Source organism: Mesoplodon mirus, assembly GCF_964341445.2.
Source record: "Mesoplodon mirus genome assembly, chromosome: 11".
Lineage (NCBI taxonomy): Eukaryota > Metazoa > Chordata > Mammalia > Artiodactyla > Ziphiidae > Mesoplodon > Mesoplodon mirus.
This window is the reverse complement of record NC_138987.1, coordinates 6,194,444-6,213,738: the sequence shown is the minus strand read 5'-3', so window position 1 is coordinate 6,213,738 and position 19,295 is coordinate 6,194,444. Positions and strand designations below refer to the sequence as shown.

Sequence of the window (19,295 nt, the reverse complement as noted above, 5' to 3'; positions counted from 1 at the left end):
TCATTCTCATCTGTGATGAGAGATAATCTTCATTACAGCCAGCTTAAGTTTGTTGGGTTATGGTTTTCTTTCACTTCCAGAAGCAACTAATTTGTAGGTGATACTCTAGATTTCTTTCTTCCAGTGGTCGTTTAAAAAAGGGTATTGTAGAGAGAGGGTGAAATATTTTGAGTGTACAGGGGATATATTTTTGGTGACATCATTTGTACTCATTTTAAAGCCAATGTCTCCTGTGGTAGACATGGATGGTTACCTTCCTTAGACAGCCTAGCTTTTTTAAAATTAATGATGGAATGTTGGTTATGAGAAATGACACATTTGTCTTATCAATTTAAATAATACTATTTCCTTTTGCAAGGGGTGGGCATTTGATATTGCTCTGGACAAGAGACATGGGGGAATCTGTTGGTAATTTTCTGGAAAAAATTTTGCTCCCCAATCAGAAGAGAGAGCTAACTGAAAAAAAGAGACCACCCCTTTTTGGCTGCACACTCTTCTTTCCTTTACCCTGCTTTCTCTGTTGCCACTTGAAGACATGATGCTTGGATGGCTGCACTGACACTGCATACCTGGCGGCCAGGCCAAGAGACTCTCATAGAGGCTGACCCAGGGTTTTTACAACAATTATCTGCTGAGTTATCTAACTCTAAAGTTAAACTTAATAAACAGACATGGTAAAGTGACAAAACAAATGTCAGTAATATTTATCTTTAAGCAGCTTCTGGTAAGGTGTTCTTTAATTTGCTGCTGAGAGCATCCTAGTTAATACAAATCTTCTTTTGATATTTCTATCCCAGTCATTTCTCCTGGGGCCCAGCCTCCTGCACCTGAGCCTTTTTGTCATCCCTTGAAAGTCCAAAGAGAATCTCAAACCTACTATGGAAAAAATAAAACTCTATTTATCCTCCCTTATTGGATCCTGTTTTGGATTGTCCCCATCATTGTGAATGACTTTGCCAAGCTGTTCAAGGCAAACATCTAGGATAATTCTTAATTTTTTTCCTCTTATCCTCCATAACCAATCTATCAACAGGTCATATAAGTTCTACTTTGAAAATATGTCTCAAGTCTTTTTACTTTTCCCCTTTATACTTCCATGAGCCTAATCAAAGCTACTAACCCTCTGATAGCTTTCTCACCTGCACTGCTGCAATAACTTTCTTCTGGTCTTTCTGCCTGTACTTTTGACACCTAAATATATATTCTCCACAGAAATAAGAATGAATTTCTAAAAGTCAATCATTGCATGGCATTTTCCCACTGAACACCCTCCAATGGTTTCCCATTACACTTGGCATAAAATCCAAACTCCCTGCCATTTCCCACGAGGCCCTGCGTGACCAGGTTTCCACCTAACTCTTCAACTTTATCACCAAGCACATCCCTTCTCTCACCCTTCACTGGCCTCCTAGTTATTTTGTCTCCTCGTTCCTTCTACCTTCTCTTTTCCAGGAGATGTTGTCAAGACTCCCTCCCTTGCATCCTTTGGGGTTCTACATAAAGTTGTCTTCTCAGTGAGGCCATCTCTGAACAACCTATGTACATTTCACCCCCACATACATGTTACACTCACATTTCCTCCTTAACACATGCCACTAACATGTTTTACATTTTATGTGTATATCTTGTTTGTTGTCTGTTTCCCCAGTAGAACGTAAGCTCCCCGAGGGCAGGAGATTGGTTTATTTTGCTCACTGATACATTCCCCAGTACCAGATATAATGCCTGACACCTTGCAGATGTTCAAGAAATACTTGTTGGATAAGTTAATTGATAAGTGACTGACTGAATGATGGATGGTAACTAGTCTGACTTCTCAACCACATAGGATAGTACTCAGAACAGTAGACTTTGGTTGAATAAATGAACAGTTTGTAATAGAAGGTGAAACATCCCTCCACAGCTCCATTACCTCTTTCACCTGGCATGATAGCTCATGGGCTGGCTCCTGTTGAGGGTTTTTGCATCTCTGTTCATGAGAGATACTGGTCTGCAATATTCTTTTCTTGTAATGTCTTTCTAGTTTTGGTATTAGGGTAACGTGGGCCTCAGAATGAGTTAGGAAGAAATTTTAGAGAATTGGTATAATTTCTCTCTTAAATGTTTGGTAAAATACACTAGTGAACCCATGTGGGCCTGGTATATACTGGTTTTTTAGGGTCCATTTTATAAATCCCTAACGCAAAGTGAATATTAAACAGTAATTAGGTATGCAGAGTACTGTAGGTTCTGGTAAAGTTTTATATCCCATTAAAGAGCAGTAGCAGGGGCAGGTCATGTATAGTCCTATGGGTTCTAGTAAGGACCTTATATACTTGTCTGGGATAAGGATATAACTAAATGATATAATAAGAAGTGAGTAAAACAATGAGTACATAATCCTTGACCTAGCCTGAAAAATCTGTGTTTCCTGATTTTTTTTTTTAATATCTTAAAGAACCCAGTGTTCTGGACATAGCCTATGAAATTCTTTAACCAACATGTGATCTCATGATTCCATCAGCCTCAGAGCCCTCCTCCTATGTGACAGATATATCTTTCTGTCCAGAAAAAAATATTACTATTTAAAATAAAAATATAATTTATGAATGCCTATTTTGCTTGAAGAGGGCACAAACTCATTAAAAGAAACATCTCAAGTCAAAGGAAGCACAGAAAGTCATTCTGAGTATCTTAGGGCTGTAGACTTAGTGCTTTTGAAAAAAGGAAATAAATATATTCACAAAAGCAAGAAAAAGAAAGAAAGAAAGAAGGAAGGAAGGAAGGAAGGAAAGAAAGAAAGAAAGAAAGAAAGAAAGAAAGAAAGAAAGAAATCAGAAAGTCTGCCTTCACATTTGCCATGATCATGTGATTTTAAAGCCAATGTCTCCTGTAGCAGACATGGATGGTGTCTGCCTTCCCAGTGTTCTTTGAGGAATGCTTCCTGGTGCACAAACTGGCTCTAAAGACAGACCCCAAAATGTGTTAACAAAATACTCTGAAGAGCAGCAGCATTTATGAAATCCAAGGTGACCACAGTGAAGGCCGACATTCATTTGAATATAAATTTCAGTACATGAGCTTTTTTGAAAAAAAGAAGTTTTGTTATTTCATGATCACACTTTATACAATTTTAGTATTTATTCATTCTGCATTGTGGTTTTTTTGAAAAAAGAAATATCAGAAACACTGAGGCAGTTTTCCACCTATATTCAGAGACTGATAATGCTGATGGCATTTTTGGAAAAAAGAAAACTATGTATTTAATCCTTCATGTGTGTATGGAAAACATGAAGGAAAAACCACTCATCACAGTCCAGAATCTTATTATAAAGAGACAAATAAACAAATATATATTCAGTTTCGTGAACTAAATTTCTGCATCCATACCAAGCAAGTGGATGATTTATATTCCACAAGCTAAAAAATGTAGTTTCAGGATATGAATAGAAAGCCTTTCTTACTGTGGAAGAGCGATTCTTCCCTTTTAGAAGAAATCTGAATTTCATTATATATAAAAAAGAACTGTAAGTATTAGAAACCTAGTAACTTTTACTTTTCATAGAACTGTTAATTAATACATTTAAATTTTACTTTCTGAACAATAAATAACAGGCAGAGGCAATTCTTAGTCATTGCAATGTGTTAGCTGAAACTTTGCAAATGTAACCATGTAATTAACTGTTTCATTTTTTTAAAAAAAGAAAAACTATAAACTTAAAAAAATTTTGGAAAAACACAATAGATTTATTTGAACTGTCATATGTTCTAAAGTATCAAAGATCTACAAACTAAATGGTGTATTAGAGATACACAAAAATAAACTGGAATAAATGATAGCAATATAAATTCAACTTTATGGTAAAAACAAAGATTATTTTTTATAAGGTCAGATGTATGCATATAAATCATCTTCCCTATTCACCAGAGACATTTCTTTCAGTATAAAAACACAAACTTGGGCCTCCCTGGTGGCGCAGTGGTTGGGAGTCCGCCTGCCGATGCAGGGGATACGGGTTCGTGCCCCGGTCTGGGAGGGTCCCATGTGCCGCGGAGCGGCTGGGCCCGTGAGCCGTGGCCGCTGGGCCTGCGCGTCCGGAGCCTGTGCTCCGCGACGGGAGAGGCCGCAACAGTGAGAGGCCCGCGTACCGCAAAAAGAAAAAAACAAAACAAAACAAAACACAAACTTGGCTTCCCTGGTGGCGCAGTGGTTACGAATCCGCCTGCCAATGCAGGGGACATGGGTTCGAGCCCTGGTCCGGGAAGATCCCACATGCCGCGGAGCAACTAAGCCCGTGCACCACAACTACTGAAGCCCGCGCGCCTAGAGCCCAAGCTCCACAACAAGAGAGGCCACTGCAGTCAGAAGTCGGTGCACCGCAATGAAGAGTAGCCCTCGCTCGCCGCAACTAGAGAAAGCCACGCTGGCTCAGCAACAAAGACCCAATGCAGCCAAAAAGAAATAATAAATAAATGAGTTAATTTAAAAAATAATAAAATAAAAACACAAGTTGTTACATTTTTGGTTTGAAAGTTCTTGCCTGTATAGAAGAAACTGGTGGGAAAACACTACCCTGCCCATTCACAACATAATGCAATCAGAGAAGATTAAATAAGTATAAGACAGTAGTCCATGTGAAAAGCAGTCAAGAGTCCATACAATTTTTAAGTTTTATGTAATTTTTCCTCCCTTTGTGTTCTTTAAAATTTTCTCCTTCCCCCAAAGGTGCTTTTATAAAGAAAAGAACGAGGGTGTCGGTAAGTAAAAATAGATTAATGTAAATTTTCCTAACCACAGAGAATTTCTATTGGATGAACACTTTTTGAAATTATTTCCTTTGCTGATTTCAGTAGATTCTGTAAGACATTTTGCATCCAAAATAAACTTGAAGCATAACGACCATAAATCAGTTTATAAGCCTTATTCAAGGGTCTAAATTATAAAACAATTTCCTTACATTTATACTCAGAAGTAAAACAGCAGTACATAAAAACCTCCAATATTTTTAGAATTAAAGGTTCTAAAACAACATAAAGAATTTATTATCTGTCCTCCACCTGGAATGTTCCCATTTTATGAAGGGGGTTTGTGAGGGATGGTGAGTGGGATGACTCTATCTCTGTAGGAGCACTTCCTTGAATACCATCACAGAATGATCATTTCTCCTTCTATACAACATCAAAACAACCACGAAACCCAAACGATTAATCTGGTCATTCTCTGGACTTGGCTGCCATCTTGACAGGAGTTATTTTGGAAACGGATTTTTTTGGTGGGGGGGGAAGATTATGTTTTTGGACTCTCCTGTTGCTCATTCAATGTAATAACAAAGTCATAAAATAACGTATCACCTAGAAAATTGTAATGTTGTGCTTCTACTTCAGGAAAACTTCGGGTTGATTACCCTAAGCCTTCCAAATACAGTGTCAAAACTTATCTATCAATATACATATATGAGAATTGGGAAGTGTTATAAACATGTATTTCTTTACTGTCAGGCAGAACTGTATAAAATTTTTCACAAAAGACAAATTTCTGTCTTTTCAATAAATTCAAGAACAGGATTTCAGCATTCTCTTCTGTAGAACATCACATCATCTCATCTGCTATTCTTTCCGACAATTTACACACATTTCTCCCTTTTGGGCCTCGGTGTCTGACATTTCTTGTAATAGCCTATATTTACTTTAAATCCACATCTGATGCTTCTCTTTTTCTCATTTTAACATCTTGAAATTTCTTTAGCCTTTTCTGACAAGGTGATGTCTCAAACCTTAAATAATTTTGGTTTTGTGGCTGTTTCTAAATTTCTTTTAATTCTTTTATTTTAAAGTATATTTTATTGAAGTATAGTTGATTTACAATGTTGTGTTAGTTTCTGCTGTACAGCAAAGTGATTCAGTTATGCATATATATTATTTTTCATATTCTTTTCCATTATGGTTTATTACAGGATAATGAATATAGTTCCCTCTGTTAAGACTTTTTTTTTTAATCTTTATTAGATCAGAGTTGATTTATATTGTTGTGTTAGTTTCAGGTGTACAGCAAAACGAATCAGTTATACATACAGATATATCCATTCTTTTTTAGATTCTTTTCCCATATACGCCATTACAGAGTATTGAGTAGAGTTCCCTGTGCTATACAGTAGGTCCTTATTAGTTATCTGTTTTATATATAGTAGTGTGTATATGTCAGTCCTTGTATTAGTTCTTGATGTTGTGTTTCAATTATGGATCTAAATTAGAACTAGGCTCTCTAATACAGTGATCTGTCCAGCATTATTCTTATGTTTCTATTTGAATATCTTAGAATAATGCTGGTTTTTAATAGTAGCATATTGCCAGCTCTTCAGCTGTTTTAAACCAAAAACTCCATCTAATTTTCTACATATTTGATAGCAAATTTTAATTCGCCTTTGTAGTATGTTCCTTTCATGAATATGTTTTAATACTTTCCTATTAAATTCATCCTTTATGTTTCCTAATTTCTGATCATCGTAATAAATAAACACATTAGCTTCAAGAATTAAATAGAATGAGAATGTTTATATGTCATTGTATGGATAGGATGCTCTGAGTTTTTAATTATCTTAGTAAATTCTGTCCAGGGCATAAGAAAACATCACAGGCACAAGAAGGGGTATAATTGATTTGTGAATGTTTTATCTAATTTAAGGGGTAGATAAGTTACTAATGCAAATTTCTTTGTCTTAGTATTTGGTCTGTCTCTAGTTCTTAAGGCTTTGTCCTGGGTAAAAACACACTCTTGCTAAACCACTCAGTCATTAGGTCTGTTCCTATGCTAGAATTCCCTAGTGCCCTTCCATCTTCTTCACAGAGTCACTTTATCACATGAAGAAGTTGTTAATGATCATAAGCTGTCTGGCAAGAACTTACTCCAATTACCCCTACAGTCTTTTTTCTTCATCTCTGGCTCAGCTATCCTATATTTACTAAGTGTGCTTGGCACAAAGATGGTTTATAGGTTTAACTATTGATTATGTATATATCTCTCACACTATTACAGAATAGTTGAGCAAGATAAGCATTTACATGTGTACACATTTAAATGTCTGGATGTGCATTTTGAAATGCAATAGTTTACATTTAATGATGGGTCAAGAATGATAACAATGATTTTAGGAGAACATAAAGATTTTACATTTGAAGTTCCTGTTCAGAAGAATGGCAATGTTACAGACTAGCTCACTGAAGAAGTAAATGATCAGGACAGTGCAGTTTCTATATTTTAGGCCACTTAACTATCTATCAAAAAGACACCTCTCTTATGCTATTAAAATTTCAAACTTTTGACACATAAAGATATGTCAGCAATGAACTTGGTCTGTAACAATACGCCATTGATGATGTCTTTTTAAAAATTATTATTTATTTATTTATTATTTATTTTTGTCTGCATTGGGTCTTCGTTGCTGTGCGCAGGTTTTCTCTGGTTGCCGTGAGCAGGGGCTACTCTTCGTGTGGTGCACGGGCTTCTCACTGCAGTGGCTTCTCTTGTTGTGGAGCATGGGCTCTAGGTATGCGGACTTCAGTAGCTGTGGCACACAGGCTCAGTAGTTGTGGCTCGCGGGCTCTAGAGTGCAGGCTCAGTAGTTGCGGCACACGGGCTTAGTTGCTCCGCAGCATGTGGGATCTTCCCGGACCAGGGCTCGAACCTGTGTCCCCTGCGTTGGCAGGCGGATTCTCAACCACTGCACCACCAGGGAAGCCCAGTGATTTTTTTTAGTTTAATGAATCCTAGAATAACCAAGTTTTCAAGGCTGAAAACAAGGGTTTCACCAAAATGCAGATAATATATATTTTGTTACTCAAAATTATTTATGAGTGGTGAACTTCTTTAATCATTTCCTGAAAAAGTACATTGATTTTGCTGTCATTATTGAAAAATAATGACATCAAAATCAATTTATAGTTTATATAAATATGGAATATAAATATGGAACTTGCTAGTTATTTCCCTTCAACACATGAAATTATTTTTTGCACTGTCATCTTGTCTATTGTAGTTGATGAGATATCTATTATTTTTTCCTTGCTCCTTTATATGTTGTTTGTTCTAATTGATTTTTAAGATCTTGCATTATCTTTGGAGTTCTGTGGTTTTGTTAAAATATCTATGTTTGAATTTGTTTTTCTTTATCTGGTTTGTGTCTGGGAATGATTTTCTATATGGTATTAATGGCTTTCTTCAAATATGGAAAATTCTCAGCTATTATCTTGTAACTAACCATCTAGAATTCCTAATAGATATTGGTGTGCTTTCTCATTTTATTCCTCTATGTCTCTTTTTTTTTTTTTTTTTTTCTCTTTTTGCGGTATGCGGGCCTCTCACTGTTGTGGCCTCTCCCGTTGCGGAGCACAGGCTCCGGATGCGCAGGCCCAGCGGCCATGGCTCACGGGACCAGCCGCTCCGCGGCACATGGGATCCTCCCAGACCGGGGCACGAACCCGTATCCCCTGCATCGGCAGGCGGACTCTCAACCACTGCGCCACCAGGGAGGCCCTCCTCTATGTCTCTTAAGTTTTCCATATCTTAACATTCTGTGCTCATTCTAGAAAATTTCTTCAGATGTAATTCACAGTCCATTAATATCGTCTTAGGTCATTTCTCTTTTCATCCTAAAAGTTTTCATTAAATTTTTTAATTTGAAAACTATATTTTTCTTTTCTATGAGTATTTGGTTCTTTTTCAGATCTGCTAATCTGTTTTCATAGTGTCTTACTGTTGGTTTCTATTTCTTCCTTCTTTACTTTTTATAATTTTTTAAATGATTAGTTTATGCTTTTTTTCATATTGTTAAGCTATCTTAAAACTTTAGGATTTGAATGCTCTTGCTTATGGTGCCTCATTATGCTTTTTTATGTTGGATAATTCTCATGTGTGGTTTTATCAATATTCATTTAATTGTAAACTCATTTTAGTTTTTTTTTTTTCTTAAAGAGTCCTGTGTGCCCTGGTTCAGACATGTTTCCATACAGAATTGTAGGTTCCCATTAGTTTATATAAATTACATTTGGAGGATTCATGCACTGTGAATAATATACATTCAAGCCCCATACTGACATATGCCAAAGCCTGGTGTTTTGATTTGTCACAGTAGAACTATTTTTTCCCCTGTATTTCATCTAGATTCCTAGGCAGATAAGCTCTAGTCACTTCCCTGGATCAGTGGGTGCAGTTTTCTTGCTGATTCATCAAGAAGGAAGCAGCTCTTTGCTGATCCTGAATTTATGTGAGAATTTCAGTTCCAGATCTCGAACCTGCTTAGACCCAAGTCCTGTAGTCATTAGATACTTGATAAGGGACCGACCTCTCCCTACTCAGACATGACATCAGCTCTTCGTCTTTCTACTCTGCCTTCGAGCTCTCTTTCTTTTCTGACCCTTGAGGATTTTCAGGGTTTTAATGTGTTGTTGATCTACATATTTAGAAATATTTATAGTGATAATACTATAGATATGTATGTATGAACAAGAGTTGGTAAATGCTTCATCTCAGATATGAAACAAATTCGTAATCAGTGGTTAACCTAGATGCAAACAGTGAAATGAGACGATGCTTCACATAGTTCTGTGTGAATTTCACAATGTTAGGAAAAGGATAGCTTTCCGGAGTTCATTACTATCGCACCTGAAACAATTTTATGTCCTTCAACATATCTTCCTGTGATCTCACATTCTTACTGGGTTTTGAAAATATCCTTTCATCTATTTTATACATTTCCTTCTGGTTCAGTTTTTCTAGAAGATTCTATCAAGTTCTCTCCGATGTTCCTGTGAACTGTATTATTCTCCTGGGTATATATGTTTAAGATATGTTTAGTTGCACATTACTTAGGGGGTTTAATGTATGGCAAAGTGAAGATTCTTTAAATGTCTTAAAACTGGCAAAAATGTTTTCAAATAAAAAAGATAATCAACCCTAAATAAACTAATGAGAGCAACACAACTTTTGCTTTTATTAAATAAAATAAAAATAAAAAGTATTAACTTCTCCATAAAATATTTTTAAACTGAAGTAAGGATCAGCATAAGCAAATATAAAAATCATTTTTATTATTAAATTAGAGTGGTTCTACTCTCATTAAATGTTGCATTTTAATGTTATTAGTTTATTTTTAAGTGATAATAAGTGTAAAGAAAATTGTTAAGAATTAATGTCCAATTTCTATAACTTTTTCAGGCTATTGGTTTATCTTTTCTTAAATAGTGTATACGTTCTCACAAATTGCTATATATTCTTTTCTTATCATCTATTCCCTGAATTACATCCAATATCTTCAAGTAGGTAATTTTCCTTCCTATTACCACAATGAATTCTCGAAAGTCTATTCTTTTATATTGACTAGATACACACAATCCTTATTGAATTTAAAAGTGGCTAGTCCAATTTCATCCATAGTGAAGTTACTTTGCCAGATAGAACAACAGAGCAAAAGATTTATTCTGATGTGTCCCAGAACAGGACACTTAAGTCACTGGGAAATGTAATTAAGAAAAATCTCAGGATCAGAAATGATGCCTTTGGTGGTCTGGGTTGTGGGGTATTAGATTCCATAATGGCCACAGTGTAGCCACCGTGGCATTGCTTAGGCCTAGCTTTATGGATTAGATTTCTCAGGCAATATAGCTTTATCTAATATGCAAATTTATACATTTCATTTAAGGAGGTATAGAGACTAAAAAGACTTAAAGTAAGTGGATCAGATTGATTTTAGTGCATAACTGACAACAGTAAGAATCAGTGAGATTAAAAAGAGTAGGATCATTGACTGGAAACAACTTGGAGGAAAAAAATGCAGAGACGAATATGATTAGAGTTACTGGATGACCACTATTTTAGTGGGTCTGAATATTTATGTGTTTGTTTCTTGTTAATAGTCTGCCTCTCCACTAACATGAAATCTCCATAGGACAGGGGCCTCGACACAGGGCTTGGAAGACTGACTGGCATAGGAAATGCTGACTGGCATAGGAAGTGTGAACCCAGGCTCCATGATGAACAAGGTTTGTTGGGCTAAGGGAAAGTAGAGGTTGAAGATACACTGATTGAAAACCTAAGTGTAGGAAACATCAAACAAGCTTATATGTGAAGATAACTGGTGATATAGGACTGGTCAAGCAATTCTGAAGTACCACTTCAAAGGGATGAGGGAACAAAAGCAATTGGGAAATTCAAACAAGACTGAGTGGCAATACCATTGTTGTCTCATTAAGCCCAGGTTTTCCTAGCAGTTTTTGAAAGCTGTGAAGTAGAGACTGAGGTAACTCAACCCAGGCATTGACCATTCCTGTCCTAAGACTCATTTGAATGTTGCCAATACTCCCTCTTACCCTTTACTCTTGTTTCTTGAGAATGGAATGGAAAAGAAGGGAGCTTTACATTTAAAAATCTCTTTAAAACTTTCTTCAATGGAAAATGAACCATTTTTTTTTCCTAGTGGAATTTCCAGAGTGAAGAGGGATTTTAGGAGCCTACACGATAACTTCTCTTGTGCCTCAACCTCAACGGTAATAGAGATTCTGGAAGCTTTTCTTTTAGACATTTTATTTTACTAAAAATTAGAACTGATGAAGTATTACAGGCCCTTTTTCTAGGAAAGGTATCTAACTTCTTGTTTCTTACACTGCAGATTAGCCTAGTAGTGAGGCTTGACCAAAACAAGAGATGCTAACTATTACAGGCCTTTATTTTGAAATTATCAATTTTTCTTTGAATGAAGAGTTTTAGTTTGTTTGCATTTCCACCTCTACTATTTGTTCCTTAGGTTAAATGAAGGTAAAGGGGACTCAGAGCTGCTAAGACTTCCTTGACATCCAAAGAACAGAGGAAGAATAAGACAGATAAGCCCTTACTTATTCCCTGGGTTATTCAGACTCCTATCCTCCATGACAGGTACAGGTGCTTCCTGTTTTTTCAAACCATCCAAACTTAATGAATAGAAAAGAAATAGTAAAACAGAAAATACTAAAATTCAAATGGAACAAAATATTTTTTTTGGTCTAAGGTCTGGGCTAAAAGTAGCAAATTTAGCAAAGTGCCTAAAACACAGTAGATATTCAAGAAATATTTGGCAAATTAAAGAAACACCTGTAGGGGTAAATGCAGCAAATAGGTAAACTTGATCCAATTGAACATGATGCTGAACTTTTTGAAAGACACAGAGGATAGAATTCCTTAGAAAGTGGGGTACAGTAAAACCTTGAGGGGCGGCTTGAGTCATTCAGAGAAAAAGCTGTTGGTAGAAGGCTATGAGATCACCAGTGCTCCCTTTCCACCATTCCTTGGTGTCCACTGAACTAGCATTCATGCTCGCTGTCTCTGCTTAAACACTTCCTCTATTCATCTGCTTTCTAAATGGATGTGTACCTACAATATGTATCTATTCATTTAAAAATAACTGAATGCACCTGTTTCCTTGAGCTATAAACATGAACATTAATGAGCATACTATTTACTAGTTTAATACCGCTTGGCAACCTGTATTTGAGACCACTTGCCCCTCAAGCTCTATCTCTGGCCTGCATCTCTTCCCTCCATCTACTTTTCCTCTGCTCAGGAGAATACTGCTCATGTTATAACCAGTTTCTCTGTGTTTTACAAAAACATCCTACCCTCTCGTTCAGTTTCTCATTTACTTTATAACCAAACTTGTTTTTCTTTAGTGTCGATATTCAAAGTAAATAAGAATTAAACAAAATATTTGTTCAATTGGTTTACTTTTTAGAATCACACTGTTTTCCACTATTTTCCACTTTAGAGCTCTTTTTTTTTTTTTTTTTTTTTTTTACAAATCATATAATTTGACTATAATTTTGTGGATTTAAAAAAATTGAATGTGGGGCTTCCCTGGTGGCGCAGTGGTTGAGAATCTGCCTGCTAATGCAGGGGACAAGGGTTCGAGCCCTGGTCTAGGAAGATCCCACATGCCGCGGAGCAACTATGCCTGTGAGCCACAACTACTGAGCCTGCGCTCCGCAACAAGAGAGGCTGCGATAGTGAGAGGCCCACGCACCGCGATGAAGAGCGGCCCCCGCTTGCTACAACTAGAGAAAGCCCTCGCACAGAAACGAAGACCCAACACAGCAAAAATAAATAAATTAATTAATAAACTCCTACCCCCAACATCTTAAAAAAAAAATTGAATGTGCATCTAACATCATTTATAACATCGTTTCTGTGTGAAAACATTTTGAGTTCTAAATATTTAACTTATAAATTAAACTTTTGAAATACAATCCAATTAAAATTAGTGCCTGCCTTTATTGTAAATGTGATTTTTAAAAGCAGTTGAAAACTAAGAATATTTTTATTTATAAAAAGATTTGTATGCATTTGGAAGACAATTATTCCAACTATTTTAGGACACTTTTATAAAGTAAGTACACCTGAAAACCTAAAGATTTTGAACATTCTCCCCTTTTGGACCCTTGTCTCAGTGGATTCTACAAGATAGGAAGCAAGAATTAATTTTATGGGTCAAACAGTCTCTGCAGTTTTCCTACTAAATCTAATGTTACTTTTTGCTCTCATTCAGTGCCAGAGGTAATCACAATATTCTGTCTTTTCATGGTTCAGAAGAAAGTTCTTTGTCCCTTCTAACTTAAATGTATACTTCAGAGTTTGGCATATTAAGTTGGCAAACTGTCTGACATTTTTGCATTAAAAATAAAGCTATGAGGAAATTCCCTCACTAAAATTAGATAAAAGAAAAATATTCACTTATGAATAAGTGGGGTACCCTTAGCCAAAAGGTTTTACTTAGTTGTACCAATAAATTATCTTTTGAAAGTTTGACACCCACAGGACTTGTATGAGTAGAAACCATAACAGAAGTACAGGCTGGAATTCTTAAAGAAGTGATGCTTATTAGACATATCTAATATTGAAAGAATGACTTGATATTTAGAAAGCTTTGTAAAACTAAAGATTTAAATGTGAAAATAATTGTGGAAATTATGAATTTAATACCCTTTACTATGAGATCATTTATTATTTGGCAACTTTGGGAAACTTTTCAATTGATAGACATTCATACCCTTAACATCTTTAACATTTAATTTTTAATTTCAAAATGTTTACGACTCAAATGAAAGGGGAAAGAAACAGTCTAAAGTCCTTTGTACACTCCTAGGAAATAAAAATACGTAGAAAAAAGTCAAAATTCTAATTTATTTTCAATATTTTTATATTAATTATACGTCTATAGCTCTAAAATGTTTTCCTCTTGGCTGTTTCCTTGCTGTCATATTATAGAGTAGTGGTTTTTAAACTTTGGAGTGCATTGGGATCATCTGATATACGTATTTAAAATGCTGGTTCTAAAGCCCATTCACAAAGATTCTGATTAAGTACGTCTGGCATGGAACCCAGGAATAGATATTTTCTTAGGTTGGCTTCAGGTTACATTTTGAGATGTTTCTCAAAATATTTGCAGAGTAGAAGATGAAATTGTTTCTAAAATGCAAAGTAGAAGAGTATAAAATGGGAATATTTTAAGAACTGTATGGTAAGAACCACACTGTCAGATCATCAGCTGTGCCTTTCATTATAAAATGATTGAAATAACCATCATATATTAGCAGTGACAATTATTGCCTAAGAAAGAAACTTTTGATTCTAGGTAATATGCACTTTCAGAACCACTTCATTTGTTTTAATAATCTATGTAAGGGAATTATAAAAATTAGCAAAAAACATGTTTCAGCAATAACTGTGATCCTGTAAAATCATACTGCATCGGAAATAAGAGGAACTTCCAGCATTCAAATGGCTCATTCCCCAAAGGTGAAGAACTATGTTATAACACAAGCCTACTGGACAAATTTATTTAATAAGATGGTGAATTTATAGGAGTGTATAGTTGGTTTATTTCTGTATGATTTTAGTATCAGAGACCTATTGTAGCCAACTTCCTCAGGAAGAAACTAAGATGCAAGTAGCAGAATAAAGTTCAAGACACGACCTCATACTATAACATTATTTCTCCTGTATACAATGAGAATCACGTGAAAGACGATTCTTTAGAAATCCAAAACTTCAGTAACATGAGACTCCCAATAATGATTAGTGAGATAATTTAATCACCTCCAATTTACTTCAGAGAATTGTGGTTATGCCGAGTGAGAGGGTGTTAGAAATGACAGACCAAAGAAGCAATTTGATTGGTTAATGAAGAGTCTAAGAATGATAATTGAATTTGATGGAATTCATTAGTTGGGACATTCAAGCAGATACTTTACAACCCCAATTATGTACTCTAACATAGGTAATAGTCACAGTGTGATATGTGTACTTCATTGTTGAATTAGGCATATAGAAAAGAGTAAGGCATAGTATGGCACAAAGAAACATCAGCCTGAGACAAATCCGCCTCCACTCCCACCCCTTACCCAATATTGTTGCTAAAATATCATCCGTACAGCAGGGCACAAAAGCACAGAGGCAGATGCTATGGCATATTCTTTTAGAATGCAAAGCTGCTCAAGATCATCTACAGATAAGGAAACATGACAACTCTGGATTTGATGAAGAATAAAACAAGAGTGGGAGAAAGCAAAAATGTTATATAAGTGGCCCGTGCCCCATCAACTAAACTAGCACGTCAAGGGTGTTAATACTAGTAATAATTTCAAAAAACATTACAAATACTAAACATTTTTTTGAAGTAAGAGATACAGTCCTCCAATCTTCCACCCAAATGCATTTTTCTTCCACATATCACAAGTTCATCAGCAAAACATATCAAAGTTTCTGTTTGTTTTCCACGTACCTTACTTAGTTGCAATGAAATTTCCAGGAATGAAGCAATAGGCAGGTGAATGGTCTCCAATTCAAAGCCAGGCGTTTGTCAAGCTCTTGCTAGTTCTTGTTTTCCTGGTTTCCCTTGAGAGAAAGAGAAGAATGGAAAAAATTCATAAAAATGCTGGCCTGCAACTCTGCACCCGCCTTTGCTACTGAGTGTGTATATAGACTTTTGCTGACGTGGCCCATTCATTATTCACATCCAGCTCTAGCTTCCTCATTTCCTGGTTGCACTACGTGCTCCAGGCTAAGAACCAAGAGGTATGAATCATGTGGACATGAAGAAAAATCTAGAAGAAGAAACGTTTCAAGAAAGCAACTTTTTTCCTATTTCTTCTGACATAGCCTGTTCTATGGCATTGCTCCATAGAGGAGAAAGAGCATGTGCCTCCAAAGAAGGCACCCAGTGGAATTACCACCCGGGGGGATTATCTCTAAGCAATTCATACTTTGTTTTGCTAACAAGACTCCTTGTTTAGGATACTGGAGTGCTGTCCTTCTCTGGCAGTGTTCCCTCACATTTCAGAATTATTGAAAAGCTAACTGAGTCTATTTTGATTTGTGAACCTCTTTGCAAGCAACAGCAGCTGCAGCCGTGCTAATAAAAAAGAAAGGCATTGTTATGTACCTAGGAAGGACACTGAGATACTGCACATACAAAAACATCTGAGTGGTGGAGGAGGTCTATCAAATATTCTAATAGCTCTCTTCCTTCCTTGCTTCCTTTGTCCTTTCCTTCTCCCTCCTTTCTTCTCCATTCTTTTCTTTTCTTTCCTTCTTCCTTTTATTCTTTCTGTTTTCTTTAATATACTCTTTTATTGTATTTATTTATTCTTAGATACAGAGCAACCTATGGTATTATCTTATATTTGAGATTTTTAAATAATGATTTTAGAATATGGAAACTCAGAAACACTAAAGTAACAGAATTCATCCACGAATGCAGAAACTCACAGAGGGAGACTTTAAGTTATCAGCTGCATCTTGTAGCTCCAATTAAGAATGGAGGCTTTGCAGATTCCAGCAGCTCTGATACTAATCAGACCATTCTGCTCTCTTTACAGTTGAAGTTTCAGATTTCTGGAGGAAGCTAACATGGCAACACCCTGTTATTTGAGGATTCAAGTTTTCCTACTTCAAGATAAATGAATACACAATCCCCTGCAGCTTTCATTAAATGCACAATCCCCTGCAGCTTTCATTATATTCTGAATAGAATTTTACAGTTCCTCTGAAGTTATTAAGGAGTCCCCTTTGCCAACTAATGGACCAGAATCGTTCTGGCATAAATCCATGTAGGAAAATCTTTTGGGGGTTTCCAGGGTTTGGGAAAACCTTAGTTGTTGGTTTAAAGGAAAAGATGCTGCATAAGACAGTGTAATTCCCTGAGTGGTTTCTGAGCTCCATTTTGCCTGGCTGAGATAGACAAGGGAAGGTTGACTCCAGCTCAGGTTATTTCCATTATAGGTATTTATTTATAATCTGTGATTTATTCAATGAATATTAATTGAGTGTCTATTGTGGACTGTCTTTCTGTTGGCCAGGTTTTGGGGATAAAAAAATGAAAAAAGATAGTTTCTTGCTTCTGAAAGAATTGGCGAGACGGGTAAGGAAATAAATTGTTACTACAAATAGATAAGTGTCACAATGGAGATGTAGGAAATGGTAGGCATCGATAAAGGATTCTTCCCATCCTCTCGGAGTACTCTAAGTTCTCATGTGGAATGAAGCAGAAAACATCACCAACACTGTGTGTTTATGCACATCTATGTGTGTGCCCTTCACACACACGTGAAGTGAGAGGAGAAAACAATAAAGTCCTGATCTATGTCACTCCCTGGAATTATTTAATAGTTTACACAACTGTGGCTTTTCACAATTGGATCTTCTTTTCAACAATGGTTCCAAGCATAAAATGGCTTTTCCCACCAGAAAGCATTCAAAACCTCTTTCCCATGGCTACAGGTCCCAGAAAGTATCTGATTTCTCAGAGCACAGCCCCCAGGGTCATTTTTTAAATGTTGGTGAGAATACATGAGTTAGTAATATATACCCAGTTTGGAAGCCAAATAACAAAGATTAAAAAACATCTGTCGGGCTTCCCTGGTGGCTCAGTGGTTGGGAGTCCGTCTGCCGATGCAGGGGACACGGGTTCGTGCCCCGGTCTGGGAGGATCCCACATGCCGCGGAGCGGCTGGGCCCGTGAGCCATGGCCGCTGAGCCTGCGCGTCCGGAGCCTGTGCTCCGCAACGGGAGAGGCCACAACAGTGAGAGGCCCACGTACCACAAAAAAACAAAGCCAAAAAAAACATCTGTCATTGGGATTATGAGCCTACAAGCAAGCAGTAGGCTTCCAGCAGAGTCTGGGGCAGGAACAGTATGTAACACAGATTTAAAAACAAAAGATTTAACTAGAATTATTTAGCTCAGTCACATGGTTTAAAAGGATATTACCAGCTCCCACCAGAACCCACTTTGCAATATGTTACATAAAACCATGGGTTGTAAACCTAAGACATTTTTTATAGAAATTCATTTTTTCTCTCAGAAGTGATTTTCTAAATGCTTTCTTGTGTCAGGCAGGGTGCAAGACACTGAACACTCACTGGCAAAGGAGACAAACGGCTGCCTCTAGTGCCCACCTCACCTCGCCCCACGGAGACTGCAGGCTAATGAAAGAGAGAGATGATAAAAACATACATACAGAGCATGTGTCATTCCATGCTTTACATGTAATCAATTCCAAAAAGGACAGGTAAAGATGCTGGCAAAGTGAGAGCAGGGGAGCTTCATCCAGAATTGGCTTCCTTGTGGAAATCACATTCAGGAATTAGCTGGATTTACGGGTAGGATGGGGTAAAGGGTTAGATTCAAAATATGACAATACATGTGTAAAGTCCTGAGCTCCGTATGTTTGAGGAACAAGGATGACAAAAAGGGTCAATGTGGTTGAAGTGTAGTGAGTATGGAGAGGCATGGGGGTATCAAGGCTGGAGGCAGGCATGGGGCAGCCTCTGATGAGGGTTCTAGGTGAGGGGACCCTGGAAGCCACTGAAGCATCGACTCCCTTTAGTTACTCTTTGGAGGATGGATTGGGGTGAGGATATTTATCACTATTAAAAAAAAACAACTTTCTTTTACCTGTTCATAGGAGTGAAATTTATCGTATTGATTTAAAAATTAATTTTCTGACTCCCTGATGTGAATAGGTCTAGGTTTATTTGTTTTCTTAACTTTTCAGTAATGTTGTATTTTTCTTCCCAGTACTTATCATTACGCTGCATATATGCTTGTCTGTTTCTTCCTGGCACCACGACCATCTCTTCAAAAATCTGTAAGAGCTCGAGGTCTTTTCAGTTTGGTTCACTGATACATATCTAGTGCCTAGAACATCATTTGGCTACTATTCTATACGGTCGTAGTTCAACAAATACATGTTGAATGTATAAATGAATGGATAATTTAGAAAACTGTCTCCTGATGC

The 19,295-nt window shown here is 36.7% G+C and overlaps 1 protein-coding gene across 2 annotated transcripts in view; it reads right to left on the bottom strand.

Moving 5' to 3' along the window:
• The window catches only part of SYT1 (synaptotagmin 1), a 558,640-nt gene that overhangs the window by 428,995 nt on the left and 110,350 nt on the right, over positions 1-19,295 (bottom strand). For both annotated transcript variants that reach the window (XM_082636133.1, XM_082636132.1), the window contains exon 3: positions 15,780-15,892. The gene's annotated coding sequence lies outside the window, so the exon portion shown is untranslated. The remainder of the gene's footprint in view (positions 1-15,779; positions 15,893-19,295) is intronic.